A 15,579-nucleotide genomic window follows, 5' to 3' on the forward strand; every position below is an offset into this window, starting at 1 on the left:
CTGATTCACCATATAGGGCATAAGAACAGGACACATGTTTGGATCTAACTTTTTTTGAACACACTTCGTTATTATTATTCATTAATTCATTTGCTGTAAATTAGAACTGAATTTACAAATAGTTTTGAATCAAATTTTGGAGTTTAACAAACTAAATTAAATATGTAGGCTAATGCATGTCTCCAGTGGAGTGCGTGCAAGACAGTTTCCTTACTCCACGAAAGTAAAGAAGAGAAAGAGGCCAAATGGAGGAGACTCGTTCTTTATCCTACAAAGTCTGCCATATAAATAGCAAATGCTTCATGGCACGATGCAACTGACTCTACAAACAAGCAAAATTAAATGTGTAGACTAATTGATGTCTTCAGTGGAGTGCATGAAACACAGTTTCCTTACTCCATGAAAGTAAAAAAGTAAAGAGAGAGAGGCTGAATGGAGGAGGCTTTTTCTTTATCCTCGAGCTGCAGATGGATTGTTTTTCTTTAGTGAAGTGTTCGGTTTTTCCACTTACAAAGTCTGCCATATAAATAGCAAATGCGTCATGGCACGATGCAACTGACTCTTAAAGGAAATAGGAGATGAGACTCTGATTGGTTTAAAGCACAATATGCTCAAAACACACCCGGAACTCAAAGAGAATAAGCACAACTCAGTTAGACCATGCGCAAGGCGTATATTCTGTCCTTAAAATGGCATAAGTGTATTTGGACACGTCCTTAATGCTTTCGCGCCATGCACTTTAGACTTTGCACCTACATCGTTAAAGTAGAGCCCCTAATTTGTGTTAAAAGCATTCATGTACATGAAACAAAGACATGTCTACCTTTTTAACAAACTACAAATGCGCATACCAAAAAACATTTCGTTTTTATAGTGAAGACTATGAAGTGTCATTTTTACATTTTGATTTTTCAATATAAAAGTCTACTCTTATAGTTAAATGCAACTGTTTTATAATAATTTATGCCAGAAACCAGTTTGGAAAGCATGTCATTTGTAAATTTAATTGTAAAGTTTAACCATTGTGAAATTTAAAAGTGATTTTAGGCTTAAATTTTTTTTTCTGTTAAACATATCAATTTAGTTTAAAGCATTTAAGCACCATAAAATATAACTTTTGTAGCTTTAACAAACTGCAAACACACTCACATACTCCAAAATATAGTGAAGACTACAAAGTGTCATTTAATATTTATATATTTTAATATTTGTCTAACTACCTTTCAAGACTTACCACAAAAAATATAAAGCACATTTTCTCCTTAGTATTTTTAAAAATCTAGCTTATAGTTAAATTTACATACTTTATAATGTATTCAAATGTACTCGCCTACAAAATCACCCCAATGCTTCTGAAATAATGACTTTTCTTTTTATTAAATTTTTTTTTACAAATGCAATTATTCTTTCTAGGGAGTTATTTTCCATATTAAACGATATTGATACATTTCGATTTGAGTTGTTAATGCTTTCTAGATTTAAAAAGAGTACCCCATCAAGGTTCGCATTTCAGCCTTTGGATGTCTCTGGGATAAAGCAGCTCCGTGAATGCTAAAGCTTTAGATAAAAGTGAAACCATCAAAAAAAGCACATTCAATCCATTTGTTGAGGTATATTTCATATCAAATGTATTTTACAGAAAACAAAACTGCAAAGTATATATTTTCCCCAATATTACATATAGCCTTATACACAAATGCAGTAGAGCTTTTGAGAGTGACAGATGTTAAACTTTTCCCCAATTTAAATCTCTTATTTTTTCCTCCAGTTCTTCTCACACGATGAAAATCACCATTCTTCTTTCCCTCGTCACATTTTTTTCTATGACAGATATTTGTCAACCAAACTCTTTTTCCTCATTTTATTCCAAACGCAGTGGCATTTCTGTTTCCAACCAGCAGCCAATCAGATTTGTTATTTTTGGCTGCGGTTGAAATCCAATCCATCTGTTTGTTGGGAATAACTACAAATTCATCACATTTGTGATATCAAGGGAAAGTTTAATCACTTTTTTTCCTGCTTGACTAGCCTTCTTAAAGTTCAAATAAGTTGTACGCCTCTAGCACAAGTTAACATAATTTTTTCTGTCACACGCTAATAGCGGTGTGTGTGGGCAGCTGAAATGGTGTTGTGCCACAAACCACTGATGCTGCTGCTGATGATGTTCTGGTAGGCGACGTCTCGCAGGTGTCAGCAACTATTTATGTCAGTCTTACTAAAGCTCAGAAAGCAGCAGGTCCTCGTCTCTGTCTGGAAACACAGCAATGTACTCTGCAACCTGAGCTGACACGCTCCAGATGGCTCATTGCTGCTTCTGTATAACTCCAGACCAGCACCCTGAGCCAATGTCTCTGTTATTATTGCCCATTTTTGACTCTGCGGTGTGAGAGTCTGAAAGTGGCTGCCTAATAACATCTAGCAAGAGGTTTGGCATGGATAAGGCACAAGCATTCAATAAAAGTCAAATTACACATTCAATTTGCAGGGCCATTTCATGAAGAGTGCTCATTCCTGGGATGGAAAAATCATACCAGATTGATTCCAGCAGTGATTGTAATCACTAATACGCAGCTATCTGTGTAATAAGCCTGACATGTCGTCGCATATTAACCACGTAAGCATGAGAAATGCTTATATAGTTGAAGCTCTGTGGCTGCATGATATTGGAACAATGTAGCTTCGTGATTTTGTTATTTTGCGGTCTACATTGCAATATGAATGCAATGTCACCAGATGACTTGAATATCTCTGTTTGTAAAGAATTTATCATTTTAAATTGATTGAGATGATTCTGAAATAAAGTACATCTGCATAAAATATAATTAACCATCTACAGGCATAGCATACAAGTAGGGCTGTGCAATTAATCGAAAATCCGATTTCGATTTCGATTATGGCTTCCAACGATTATGAAAAACCATTAATCGAGATAAATGATTATTGCATCATATACCAAAAGCGCGAAAGTGCTTGTGTGTGCATTCGGTCTCATTCGCACACTGAGACGAGCAGAGGAGCGCAGGCATCTAAAGTAATCTTAACGTGAGCGCTTTAATGGTCAAATAGGTGTCAACGCGGTGATTAGTGATTATTCATATTAACCCTCATTTGCGTAATAAACAAACGAGTTGAGAATCAAAAGACACGTGAAAGAGAAACCATTAAAGTGACAGTGCAAAATGCTGCCGCCTGTTTTATCATTAATCAAACGACGAGAACATCCCTCGCTGCTCTTGACTGAAGGATTTTTGTAGCTTAAGTGTTTTTCTTAGGGTGAAGATGCTTAAAGCACAGTTTGTTTCATATTTTTATTCTATTGTATTTATTTCTCTTTCCTTTGCAGGGTGTAAAATAAAAATAACTGTGTGTGCGTGCGTGCGTGCGTGCGTGCGTGATTATACACAGTTGAAGTCAGAATTATCAGCCCTCCAGAATATTAGCAACCCTTTTCCTCCTATTTCTGTTTAATGGAAAGTTTTTTTTAACTTATTTCTGAACATAATAGTTTTGATATCTCATGTCTAATTACTGATTTGTTTTATCTTTGCTATGATGACAGCACATAACATTTTACTAGATGTTTTTCAAAATACAAGCATTTAGATTAAAGTGCAATTCAAAGGCTTAATTAGAGTAATTAGGCAAGTCATTGTATAACAGTAGATTCTTCTGCAGACAATCAAAAAATATATTGCTTGAGGGGGCTAATAATGTTGACCTTAAAATGGGTTTCAAAATATTTAAACCTGCTTTTATTCTAGCTAAAATAAAACAAATAAGACTTTCTCCAGAAGAAAAAATATTAGAGCAAATACTGTTAAAATTTCTTGCTGTTTAACATAATTTGGGAAATAGTTATTTTAAAAAACATAATTCTCAGGAGCGCTAATAATATTGATTTCAGCTGATAATCGCTTTGAATAATCGTGATTACAATTATGACCAAAATAATCATGATTATGATTTTTTCCAAAATCGAGCAGCCCTACATACAAGTATGAAATAAACTCTTTATTGTTTTCCAAGGAGTCTAACAGTAGCTGTTTCTATCTAAAAATGTGAATGAACTTTATGCAGAAAACTGGAATATCGCAAAAAAACATGCGCGAATAAAGCAGCGTTTCCATCCAGTTTTTAACTTTTAAAAAAACATTTTAAGGTCAATTTTATAAGCCCCTCTTAAGCAATATTTTTTATTGTCTACAGAACAAACCACTGTTATACAATGACCTGCCTGATTACCGCAACTCTACCCTAATTAACCTAGTTAAGCCTTTAAATGTCACTAAGCTGAATACTAGTATCTGAATGAATATTTAGTCAAATATAATGTGCTATTGTCATGGCAAAGAAATCAGATATTAGAAATGAGTTTATAGAAATGTTGAGAAATCTTCTCCCCATAAACAGAAATTGGGGAAAAATATACAGGGGGGCTAATGATGCATGGGAGCTAATAATTCTGGCTTCAACTGTATATAACATGGAGATGCTGTTGTGAAAACAAATGCATGGCATCCCGAACTGGATTGCTGCTGGTTTATTTTAGCAATAGATTCATCCAAGCAGTGTCTGGGATGTTTCAAAACAGGTTTTCTACTTGACTAAGCCTTTGCGGCGTGTCTGCCCCAACACACAAAACACTGCTCCTCAGCCCTGAAGCGCAGCTGACATGACAAGGCTTTGGCTGCTCACTCGTTCAGACAGGAGAAACAGATGAGGGAGATGATATGTCCGTCCTTCTCTTCTCCCTCTGGAGCAAAGCCTCCTGGAGACTCGGTATGCATTGGCCGTGGCTTTACCTGGCGATACCCTTCACGAGCTCTCATCCAAAATCTAATGAACAATTACTTGCATAGACAGCAGCTGAGTCCAGTTGAGTTTTTGCATGCTGCAAAGATGACCATGTTAATAATCATGTAATGCTATTTTTATATAATTGGTAACGTGTTAATGAGAATTAACAACCAAAGGATATACTTTTTAAGTTTGTATATCCCAGTTTAATTGAAACTAGATTATATAAATTTATATTCCCACTGGTGCTTTCTTTTTAAAATAATTCCATGTTGCTAACATTTGGGCATGCATCTCTGGACTTTTCATGCAGGAAGTTTTCAGAGCATCTTTTTATTATAGTCTTTCAAGATTTTCTTATCAGACAGTAAAGATATTTCTCCCTCGATCTCTCTCTGTCTTTTATCCTCTGCTAAATGGAGGATTGTATTGGGTGCAATAGACTGGAATTTTCGATTTGAGTTAGACAGGTGCAGCTCCTCCTTCCTCTGTTAGAATGAATAACTAGTCTCCCATCCAATTTATGCTCCGACTGTGTTGTTAAATGAACTCTGAAGGCCTGCAATAATACAGAGATTAAATTGGTGTCCTAAATTCAATTTTTAGCCATATGATTTTTTTTCTTCCTGGAATAAAGGAACTGCCTTGTTTGAAGTGACTTAGTTTGATAGAAAGACATATTGGCTAGACAGCATATGGGCTTTCAGTCACAGCTGAGGCTGCGCCATTGGAGGTTTTTTGCTCTTTCAACCTTTTCCTGTAGCTATCTGGCTTAACACTGGCTCCTTTTTTTTTTTCTACCAATAATATATATATATATATATATATATATATATATATATATATATAAAAAATTTACTTATTATTAATATTAATTATAACAGAGACTCGTCTGTTACTGGGGTCTTTTAGGAATCTCATGCTCTCCACTCCTCCACGACCACCACAGCATCTGCTCAAGATACGGCCTAGTCCAGGATTATGGATGCCTCTAGAAATCCTCTACTGTTGGCGTTCATGTTTTTGTTTATTTTTCCCTCCCATTTATTTATGCTTTTGAATTGCATTTTATGAACTTGATCTCTCTTCCAACAACTTTTTAGCCTAATGCTGCGTTCACAACCGCTGAAGAAGCTTCAAGCGCGAGGGGTTTACATATTAAGTCAATGCAAAGACACTAATAAACATTCTGCAGCATATCTATTGTGAAGTGAATTTGATAGGCGAATCAAGCAAGTAAACTCAATGTTCATGCGTCTATTTATGCACAAATAGCATGATTTATTCATGCGTACCACGTCTGGTGCGAACAGCATTAAAGTAAAAAAAAAAGTGACTTAAGATTTTTAATAGTTTAAAGTAATAAATTGGCTGTTTTTATTACAAAAACTTTGTAGAAAACTGTAAGTATATATTCATATTTTACAGACTAATTTCTCTTTATATTATTTTTTTATACATTATATTTTTTCAAATTAATAAAATATCAATAAAAGTCCACTTTGTGAAACTAGGGTTAGATTTTTAACATCTAAATTGGACAGAGATCAACATGCCATAATGCAATTCACAACTGTAAATAAACATCCCAATATATAGAAACTGTTAATTAACAGATTTTTTTTACAGAGCAGATGGAACCATGTGCTTAATTTATTGAAGCAAAATGATGTTAAAATGGATTAAGACAACAACATTAGTTTTCTTCCCTGCTCAAGATGGGAAGTGTATTACATTCACACTCATTGAATTTCTGCAAATTTGATATGAGATATTTAATTGAGCATGTATTTAGACAACCTTCCTCAAATCAGGTCTTTGAACCCTGAAGTCCAAAATTTATGTGCATTTTTTTATGTTCAAGTCATCATGCGCACAAACCTTGCCCACAGTGTCTGATACATATTAATTAATCTGTTGCAAAATTCTCTATTTAATAATCTGGATAATCTATCCAGCATCCTGGACCAAGCCGTATCTTAAGCACATGCTTTGATTGTCATGGAGTAGTGGAGAGTATGAGACTGATTCCTGAAGTACCAAAACTATAGATAAATCACAAAATTCAGAAATCGTTTTTTTACAGTCCAGTTGGAACCATGTGCTTATTAATTTGAAGCAACATTATGCTGGAATAATAGATTAAGACAATGTCATTATTTTTTACCTTGGTTAAGGCAGAATGTGGATTTCATTCACACACTTCAAATTTCTATGAATTTCATGAAACATCTGATTGAACGTGTATTAAGACAACCTCCTTCAAATCAGTTGTGTAAAACAGACAGTAGTGTTCTGTGAATTAAATGAGAACCCCAGGCTAAACATATATCCTTTGGTTTTGGCCCTGGTTATGAATCTTTATGAAAATGTAATAAAATAGCATGTATATCATTCACACTCATCAAATTTCTGCAAATTTGATATTAGATATTTGATTGAGCATGCATTTAAATGACCCTAGGCTAAAATAATATCCTCTGGTAATGAATGTTTATGAAAATGAATAAAATAGTATGATTTTCATCTGTTTAGCTTGGTCAACAAAATACTAAACTTAAATGCTTGATGCGTTAAGCTTCATAGAACTTGCAAGTTTTAGAGTTGCTCAGTTTTTGTGTGTGTGTGTGTGTGTGTGTGTGTTTGTTTAATATCCAAGCTTTGATTCTCGCCTTAGTCACATATTTAAAATGAATTTTTGGAGCAGCGCCTCAAAATAATCAAATCTTTATTCATAATTGGTGTAATCTTATGCTGAATACTAACGTTTTAATCACTGTTGTGCGACCTGAATCTTCCAGGTTTCATTATCTTTTAGCAGAAACGGTGCATGTAGGCTGAAAACCCAAGACATGGATTGAATTATAATGGACTGCCGCATCAGGCTTTTGGCTTGGGTTTTCAAAATCGGTTTTCAGGCTGTTCAAAAATAGATTGTAATTAATTGCCGATTAACGCTGAGATTGATCAGGCCCTCGCTAGCCAGGAAGAGATGTGTAATTGTTACGCAGGACTTTAAACCGAGTGCCCCGCTCTGTTCTCTAAACCCTAACCTCGCTCAGTCAATCCAGTTTCGACTTAAAAGTCCAAACCACACTGATTATCCTGATGATTAACAATGCAGAGCACAGCTAAACAAACAAGCCTCTTCACTTTACCGAGCACGGGCTCATGGTTTGGAGTGCTTTGGTTCAAGCGCGTATTTAATTATTCCACCCTCTCGTGACTACTTCATTCGGTGGGTCTGTTCTGAGCATTTCTGCTGCATTTTATTAATAAAACATTTTTCAGAGCTCCCCCAGACTCTTGTAGAGGTGATTGTACACAAGACGAGCTGGCAGTAATAAGGTTTGACGTGTCAAGCTTTTGACATTTAAATGCTTAAACTTGAAGGCAAACATCTGAAGAATCTGTGAAAAGACAGATGCGAACTCTTCAAGGCCTTATGGAACGGTAGACCCACACCTCTCTCACCGTCTGTTCTCTTCCTCACGTTTTCCTCTTTGCCATGGGCATTCAGAAAGATTGACACCTGGTCTTGTTTCATGACAACTCCCTTCTGCTTTTTAGAAGCCTCTTAACTCGAACTGAGCCCTGTTGCTATCGTTTCTCCTTTTGTTCTCTTGCCTAACAGTGTGCTTTTTAAGATTATTTTTGTCTTGCCACTCCAGAATGATTTTCCTCTTTAATAAAGCGTGGTAACATTTAAACAGTAAGTGCAGATCATTACTGTTTGACCTTTTCTGCTGCAATTTTCTGCTCAAGGTGTAGGGACACCTGCTTGTTAAAGCTCAGCTTTAATGAGTCCTTGCTAACCTGTTGGCTTCTGCTTTTCCCAAATATTTACCAAATTTAATTAAGTTGGAGTCAAAAGTTCTTGCAGCTATTTAAATATTTTTTATAAAACCAGTAGAAGTGTAAACTAGAGTTAGGCGATGTCGACCAATTTGGCATTGTACGATGTCTAATGTGAAACATTGCGATGGATTATGGCGTCGTCATAGGCGGCGGTGAATTATTTATGAATAATTAATTTATAACAAATTAATTATTTGTAGCCTACCGTTTCAACTACCTGACCAACATGGTCTTAGTTTTACCCACAACCAAATCATAAATAAATAAAGATAAGTTACACACAAGTTACCACCTGTTAATCACTTTATCCGCAGGACTCTGGTACGAAAAGGCAGAGAGATCTGTGTATAATGACGTCGACAAACTTGGTTGGTAAAAAAGTGCACAACCAACAGCAACCAACCAACAGTATTTGAGGTTTTCACTAAAATGACTAAGAACAAGCGTGAAAGCCAAAGATTGAAACAGTGTACTGACGTTGTGACACGCTACCTGATAGATTCAAAAGAACGAAGGGTCGTTAGATAAAGACGAGATGAATTAAATATCACGTTTAACCACTATAGTGAGACACGGTTCAGCGGTGCATCCTCTCTGGGGTTTTGTGCTCAAAGTACCTGCTAACTGCTGGAGCTCTGACACGCATGTACGATGCAGCGCTTGATAGTATAGTCATATAGTGTGATATAAATAGATATAGTTTGGAGGGAGGGCTGTTTAGAAACGCTAGGGAAACGCCAGGGTGGACGTGGATCGTTTTCATTCTAAAATGTAATTTTAAAACGTGTTAGTGTAAACGGGGCCTGTGTTTGTATTCTTTGCGAATGTGTTGCTGCTGTGATGGGGTGGAGGATCGCAATGCCGTCTCAGCATCGTGATGTCTATCACCATTGGCAGTGAACGTTGGCATAATCTGATGACCCAACCCTAGTGTGAACCTACACTGATCTCACAGTTCGGTTCAATTCAGATTATCAAGCCATCGATTCGGTTCAATTCGATATCTCTGTGCATCACAGTGCATTGACAATGCTTTTCATACAAACTTTTATATTTTACTATTTTACTATATTTTATTTCATACTTGTTAATGTATTCTTTTAAAATGCATTTTATATTAATTTGTAATTTCCTTTAATACATTATCTTTAATCATCTTTAAAACCTGCTCAAAGAAAACACTCTTTGAATGAATCAAACAAAACTAGTACATGCACATAACAACGTGAGCATTTAAAGCAAATAAACTAATGTAAATATTATCCCGCTTCATTTTTTGAACATCAACGAGCGAGTGGTTAAACGCCTATGATTGGTCACGTGCTCAACAGTAAGGGCTGCTATTGGCTTTAACAATCTGGCGCTGTTCACTGATAAGTGACTGATAACTGACCGCGGCGATCACAGTTGATCTATGATAGACACGGTGGTGAAAACTTGCTATACAGACACGCTTGTGTCTGGATTGAATCCACAATTATTGCTATAACAGCGGAGATGAGAGGAAACGTTACCTCAAACCAGCAGGTCAAAGGTCCAAAGAGAAATGGAGTTTACTTTCATTTTCTCCATAACAGTGAAATAGGAGCTTCTGTTGTAACTTCAGTGTCTGTGTAAGACTGTCCAGCAAACACTCATGCAGTGTTCTTTCTGACTTTTACTTGCGCTCGCCTCCCACACCGTAGTATTTTACCACATATGGGATAAATGATGCAAGTACGGAAAAAACCGGATCAATTACTGACCCGATACCGACTTGACCATGTCTGCTTCGCAGTGCATGGAATAAAACGATTAATTTTGACACCCCTAAAAGCCAGGTTGATTTGAATGCATGTCATTTCTTGTGCGTTATTTTGGGGAAAAAGCAAAACCGACTTTGACTTTTCCATTGTAACCTCATCTAAATGCGTAATTAAAATGAATCACACCGCATGCAGTGCATCAGGGGAGCACTTTACTGTCCCCGAGGCTTTCTCTAAATTTACAGCTCTCCATAAAAAGGCAAATCTGTCACACATGGGCTGTCAGATGCTTTCCCTCATACCTGGTCCTTGATCATTTAGCTGTTAAAATCACATCTCAGCCTTTTCCGAGAGATTGATGAGGTGCGCCTTTTGCCCAAGCAATTTTTAATTGCCTAAAGATCGAGTCAGTTTGTCCGTTTAAAATCGTTGTCTTGCACTCAAATTCACTCCTTCCATCATTTGTCATTGCTTCATATTACTTCTGTGGAAAACATTTTGATCTTGCGTCCACACGACACAGTGATTGATCACGGATATTATTTCTCTTCAAAGCTTTGAACGTTTCGTCCCACAATCAGATAAAATTATTCAATCTCCTAGTAGCCGTTCTTCCCCAATGCTGACAACAAATGTGGAAATGTTTCCTAGAACACTGAAATGTTATTGCACTGTGATTTTAATGAAAATGCATAAATCTCCATTATTGTTATGGTATGAAAGCCCGTCACATGGGCATTGCTTTTAAATAGTTATCCAGTCATGCAGTAAACCCTCTAGTCAAATGGCTTTTAGTGGATTTGTTTTTCTGTGTGTGATCGGCTGTAAATGTTAAAAGCTCTTTCCTCTATTTGCAGTTATGTTTACCGCAGTTAGAGAGACTTGCTAATCCTGCTCAATTGATCACTTCGGGAATGGACTTTAAACGATGCACCTTTTTATTCCCAGTTAAAAGATGGTGTCTGTGTTATAACCCATCTAGACAACAAGCTGCCATTTGGCTGCTTTACTCACCTGCTGTCTTAATTTCCTTTTATGGTACCTAGTGTGTGTATGTGTGTGTGTGTGAGAAGCACTTCCCACCTTGTACAGTAATTCATGATGTAGCTGTATGCGATTTAGCACCTGGGCAGGTCTGGAGCAGGTCTGACCTCTTATAAAATTTAAATACGAGTAGATAAAATGTGTGTTTGATGGACGGAGGCATGCCACTTAGAGGATTTATGCCCTGCTATTTGCAGTCTGTCTCATCGCCTATTGCATGCTGTGTGTGTGCGAGAGAGAGACAGAGAGCACAAACCACTGATGATTCCATTATTTCCATTCATCGCTCGTACCCTCGTGGGTCTTGGACCACTGCTGTCGGCTGCTGCAGAGCTGTGGCATCACTCCATGACTGACAGTTTCTATTAAGGCTCCTTGAAGTCTTAGACGTGTTGTAGAGCATTTAAACGACATCTCGGATCAGTGCTGAAGGTTATTGTAGTGCCATTTCACCCCCTTCAGGATGCTAAGTGACCTCTGCGGTGTCTTGTCATTTGTCCTTGTTGCATATGTATTTAACAGCTTTTGTTTCGTCGTGTGTTGAGGGAACATTCTCACTCTTTGTTTGAAACAGGGCTGCACAATATATCGTTTCAGCGCAGGGTATACAATGTTTTATCTGTATTAAAGTCTACCATTCGGATGTGATTTTGAGGCCTTCAACTGATTTTAAAAGGATTCAGGCTTAAGAAATGTAACATTTATAACTATAATAACGCTGAAAGTAGGGCTGGTCGATTTTGGAAAAAATCATAATCATGATTATTTTGGTCATAATTGTAATCACGATTAATTAAACGATTATCAGTTGAAGTCAAAATTATTAGCGCCCCTGAGAATTTAGTTTTTTTTAAAATAACTATTTCCCAAATTATATTAAACAGAGCAAGAAATTTTAACAGTATTTCCTCTAATATTTTTTTTCTTCTGGAAAAAGTCTTATTTGTTTTATTTTAGCTAGAATAAAAGCAGGTTTAAATATTTTGAAACCCATTTTAAGGTCAATATTATTAGCTGCCTTAAGCAATATATATTTTATTGTCTGCAGAAGAAACTACAGTTATACAATGACTTGCCTAATTACTCTAATTAAGCCCTTGAATTGCACTTTAATTTGAATGCTTGTATTTTGAAAAACATCTAGTAAAATGTTATGTACTGTCATTATAGCAAAGATAAAACAAATCAGTAATTAGACATGAGATATCAAAACTATTATGTTCAGAAATAAGTAAAAAAAAACTTCTTTCCATTAAACGGAAATTTCATTTCTCATCATTTGATTAATGATAAAACAGGCGGCAGCATTTCGCACTGTCACTTTATTGGTTTCTCTTTCACGTGTCCTTTGATTGTCAACTCGTTTGTTTATTACGCAAATGAGGGTTAATATGAATATTCACTAATCACCGCATTTGGACACCTATTTGACTATTAAAGCGCTCACGTTAAGATTACTTTAGATGTCTGCGCTCCTCTGCTCGTCTCAGTGTGCGAATGAGACCGAATGCTGACCGCGTGCTTGTGTGTCTTTTGGTATATGATGCAATAATCGTTTATTCTTGATTAATGGTTTTTCATAATTGTTAGAAGCCATAATCGAAATCGAAATTGGATTTTCGATTAATTGCACAGCCCTAGCCGAAAGTTGATTTTATTTGAATTAAGTTACTGTACCTGAAAATTGTTAGACTCGATTAAAGTATATAGTAAAATAATAAATATATACAATACAAATATATAAACACAACTGAAATAAATGGTGTTTTATCATTACACCATTTATTTCAGGTGTTTATATATTTTTATTGTATATATTTATTATTTTCTTATATACTTTAATCTTTTCCCAGTACTAGGCTGCAGCTGGAAGGGCATCTGCTGCGTAAAACATATGCTGGATAAGTTGGCGGTTAATTCCGCTGTGGCGACCCCAGATAAGCCGAAAAGAAAATGAATGGATGAATGATGACCATGATTGACCATGTTTCATGTAAAACAGATTTCTACAAGTCAAGGGTGGGTAAATGACGAGACCGTTTTTATTTTAAATTAAACTTTCTTTTTAACTGGATTCTCAATTTTACTTCAGGGCGATGGGGAAATAATGCTGCTGTGAATGGCTTTTAACACTTTATAATGAAGAGGAGCAGTTAGATTCTTAAGCCTGGTTTATACTTCTGCGCCAAGTGACCGGCGTAACCCACGGCGCATGCAACGCGCGTAGCTGTGCATTTATACTTCTGCGCGCTGTCTCTGTTGGTCTACATTAACACTTCCGAAACACTAGTTGGCAGTGAGGTGTAAATGTTCCTCTGTGTCGAGTTTCTTCGCTGCTGTTTTGCTTTTCCTGAACACTTCCGGGATGTACAAGTGGCTCAAACTCGCTCATTTTGAGGCAGGAACCGGCGGACGTGCAACAACTTTAACTATGAGGTAAACACAAAACAAAACTTTCCATCCGGAACTCCTTCACGGGACTCCACACTTGTAAACAATCGCTCCATCAGGCTCGCGCCATTCACGCGGCTCTCGGTCCCGCCCAGACTCGTCAGCGCTACCAAGCCGACCAATCACAGAGCTTGCGCTACGCGTCGTTGCGACGTGTAGTTACATTTTTTTTAGAGGTGCACGTCAGCGACGCCGACTGCCACGGCGAAGGGCTATGCGTCAGCGTTGTAGCATGCGCCTGCGTTTGCCGCAGAAGTATAAATCAGCCTTCAAACTAGTCTATACTAGATATCGAATTGGAAATCTAGTATAGACTATTTGTATTTACTCCTTTGTATTTACTCAATAACGAAGCACCACCTAAATGTAATTACTGCCAGACTGCTCGTACCATGAACCATATTTTGTTAGAATGTGGCAGTTTGAATACCATTAGATCAAATTTACTACTTTGATGGACATTTTTAAAAAGGTACCACCTGGAGGAGTCTTATATTATAGATCAAAAATTTAACTGAAAAATCTTATTCAATTTTGAGTATGTTTTTATGTGAATTTTATTTATTTTTATCCTATATATTTATTGTAATACAAATTTGTTTTTATCATATTTTTTTATGTATATCCATTTTGCCATGAACTGGCCATAAGCTGCTGATGTAGAAATAAACTATAAATAAGATTCTTAAACGTTATTTTTCTCCTTTTTGAAATTAAATTAAATTGAACAATATCTGATAACATTGTTAACATAGATTTGTTGTGAGGCTGCCAATTGTATATTTAACTCATTTGTCTGCATTATTTTAATTAAATCAAGCTCCTCCCATTGTTTTGTTGTTGATATCTTGCTCATTTCCAAAAAATTCTCAACGCCTCAACATTAGTTTTTCCCTTAATAAATTATGGTAGAAATCAATTAGAAAGTATTCTTATCAAATCAGTGCTTCAGAACAAGTCGACAGGCACAAATGCACTTTATATGAGCTATTCGCATTATTTCAATATATTAAATTACGTATCATCTCTCATTCATTTTAATATAGAATTTAATAATTTAATTTACTTAATTTAATAACATGAGGCAATGTTTAACTGCTGCAAAAGCATTATACAACCACAAATCAATCCTTATTTCATGTTCTTTTCTTTTGGCGGTGCTGAATCAAATTGCCCTTGATAATATCAGATAGCAATAAATTCTGCTGGATTATTGCTCAGATGTTTTATGCTTTATGGAAATGTTTTTTTTCTATCCATTCTAATGTGGTTTTGATGAGCTGCAGTCCACACGGTGAACTCGTAACAACCTCTTTTTATTTTTTTTCCCGCTCTCATAATGAAATGCCGCTGACATTTTGTTCCGACTCCAAAGTCTGGCTGGGCTGGAATCATAACATACAATAAACCGGTGCTTTACTCTCCATCCTCTTTCTCTCTGTGTAATTTTTATGTTATTCCACCAAGAACACTCGAGCGAGCGCTATAGACTTCTGAAACTCGGAGTGATAGCTTGGAATGATGGTTATTTTCTGCCGCTGTCAGTGATTGGAAAAATGTCCCCATCCTGGTCTTGTACAATAATTGATTATGCTCACTCAGTTGAATCACGACGCCCCTAATTTACTCCGGCTTCTGTTCAGCTGAAGGATACATCCTTTAGCGGTGGAGTGCTGTGCTACAG

The 15,579-nt window shown here is 36.4% G+C and overlaps 1 protein-coding gene across 4 annotated transcripts in view; it reads left to right on the forward strand.

The window, feature by feature from the left end:
- The window catches only part of ctnna1 (catenin (cadherin-associated protein), alpha 1), a 193,499-nt gene that overhangs the window by 37,433 nt on the left and 140,487 nt on the right, over positions 1-15,579 (forward strand). The window lies entirely within an intron of this gene.

This window comes from Danio rerio, chromosome 14 (assembly GCF_049306965.1).
Source record: "Danio rerio strain Tuebingen ecotype United States chromosome 14, GRCz12tu, whole genome shotgun sequence".
Classification (NCBI taxonomy): Eukaryota; Metazoa; Chordata; class Actinopteri; order Cypriniformes; family Danionidae; genus Danio; species Danio rerio.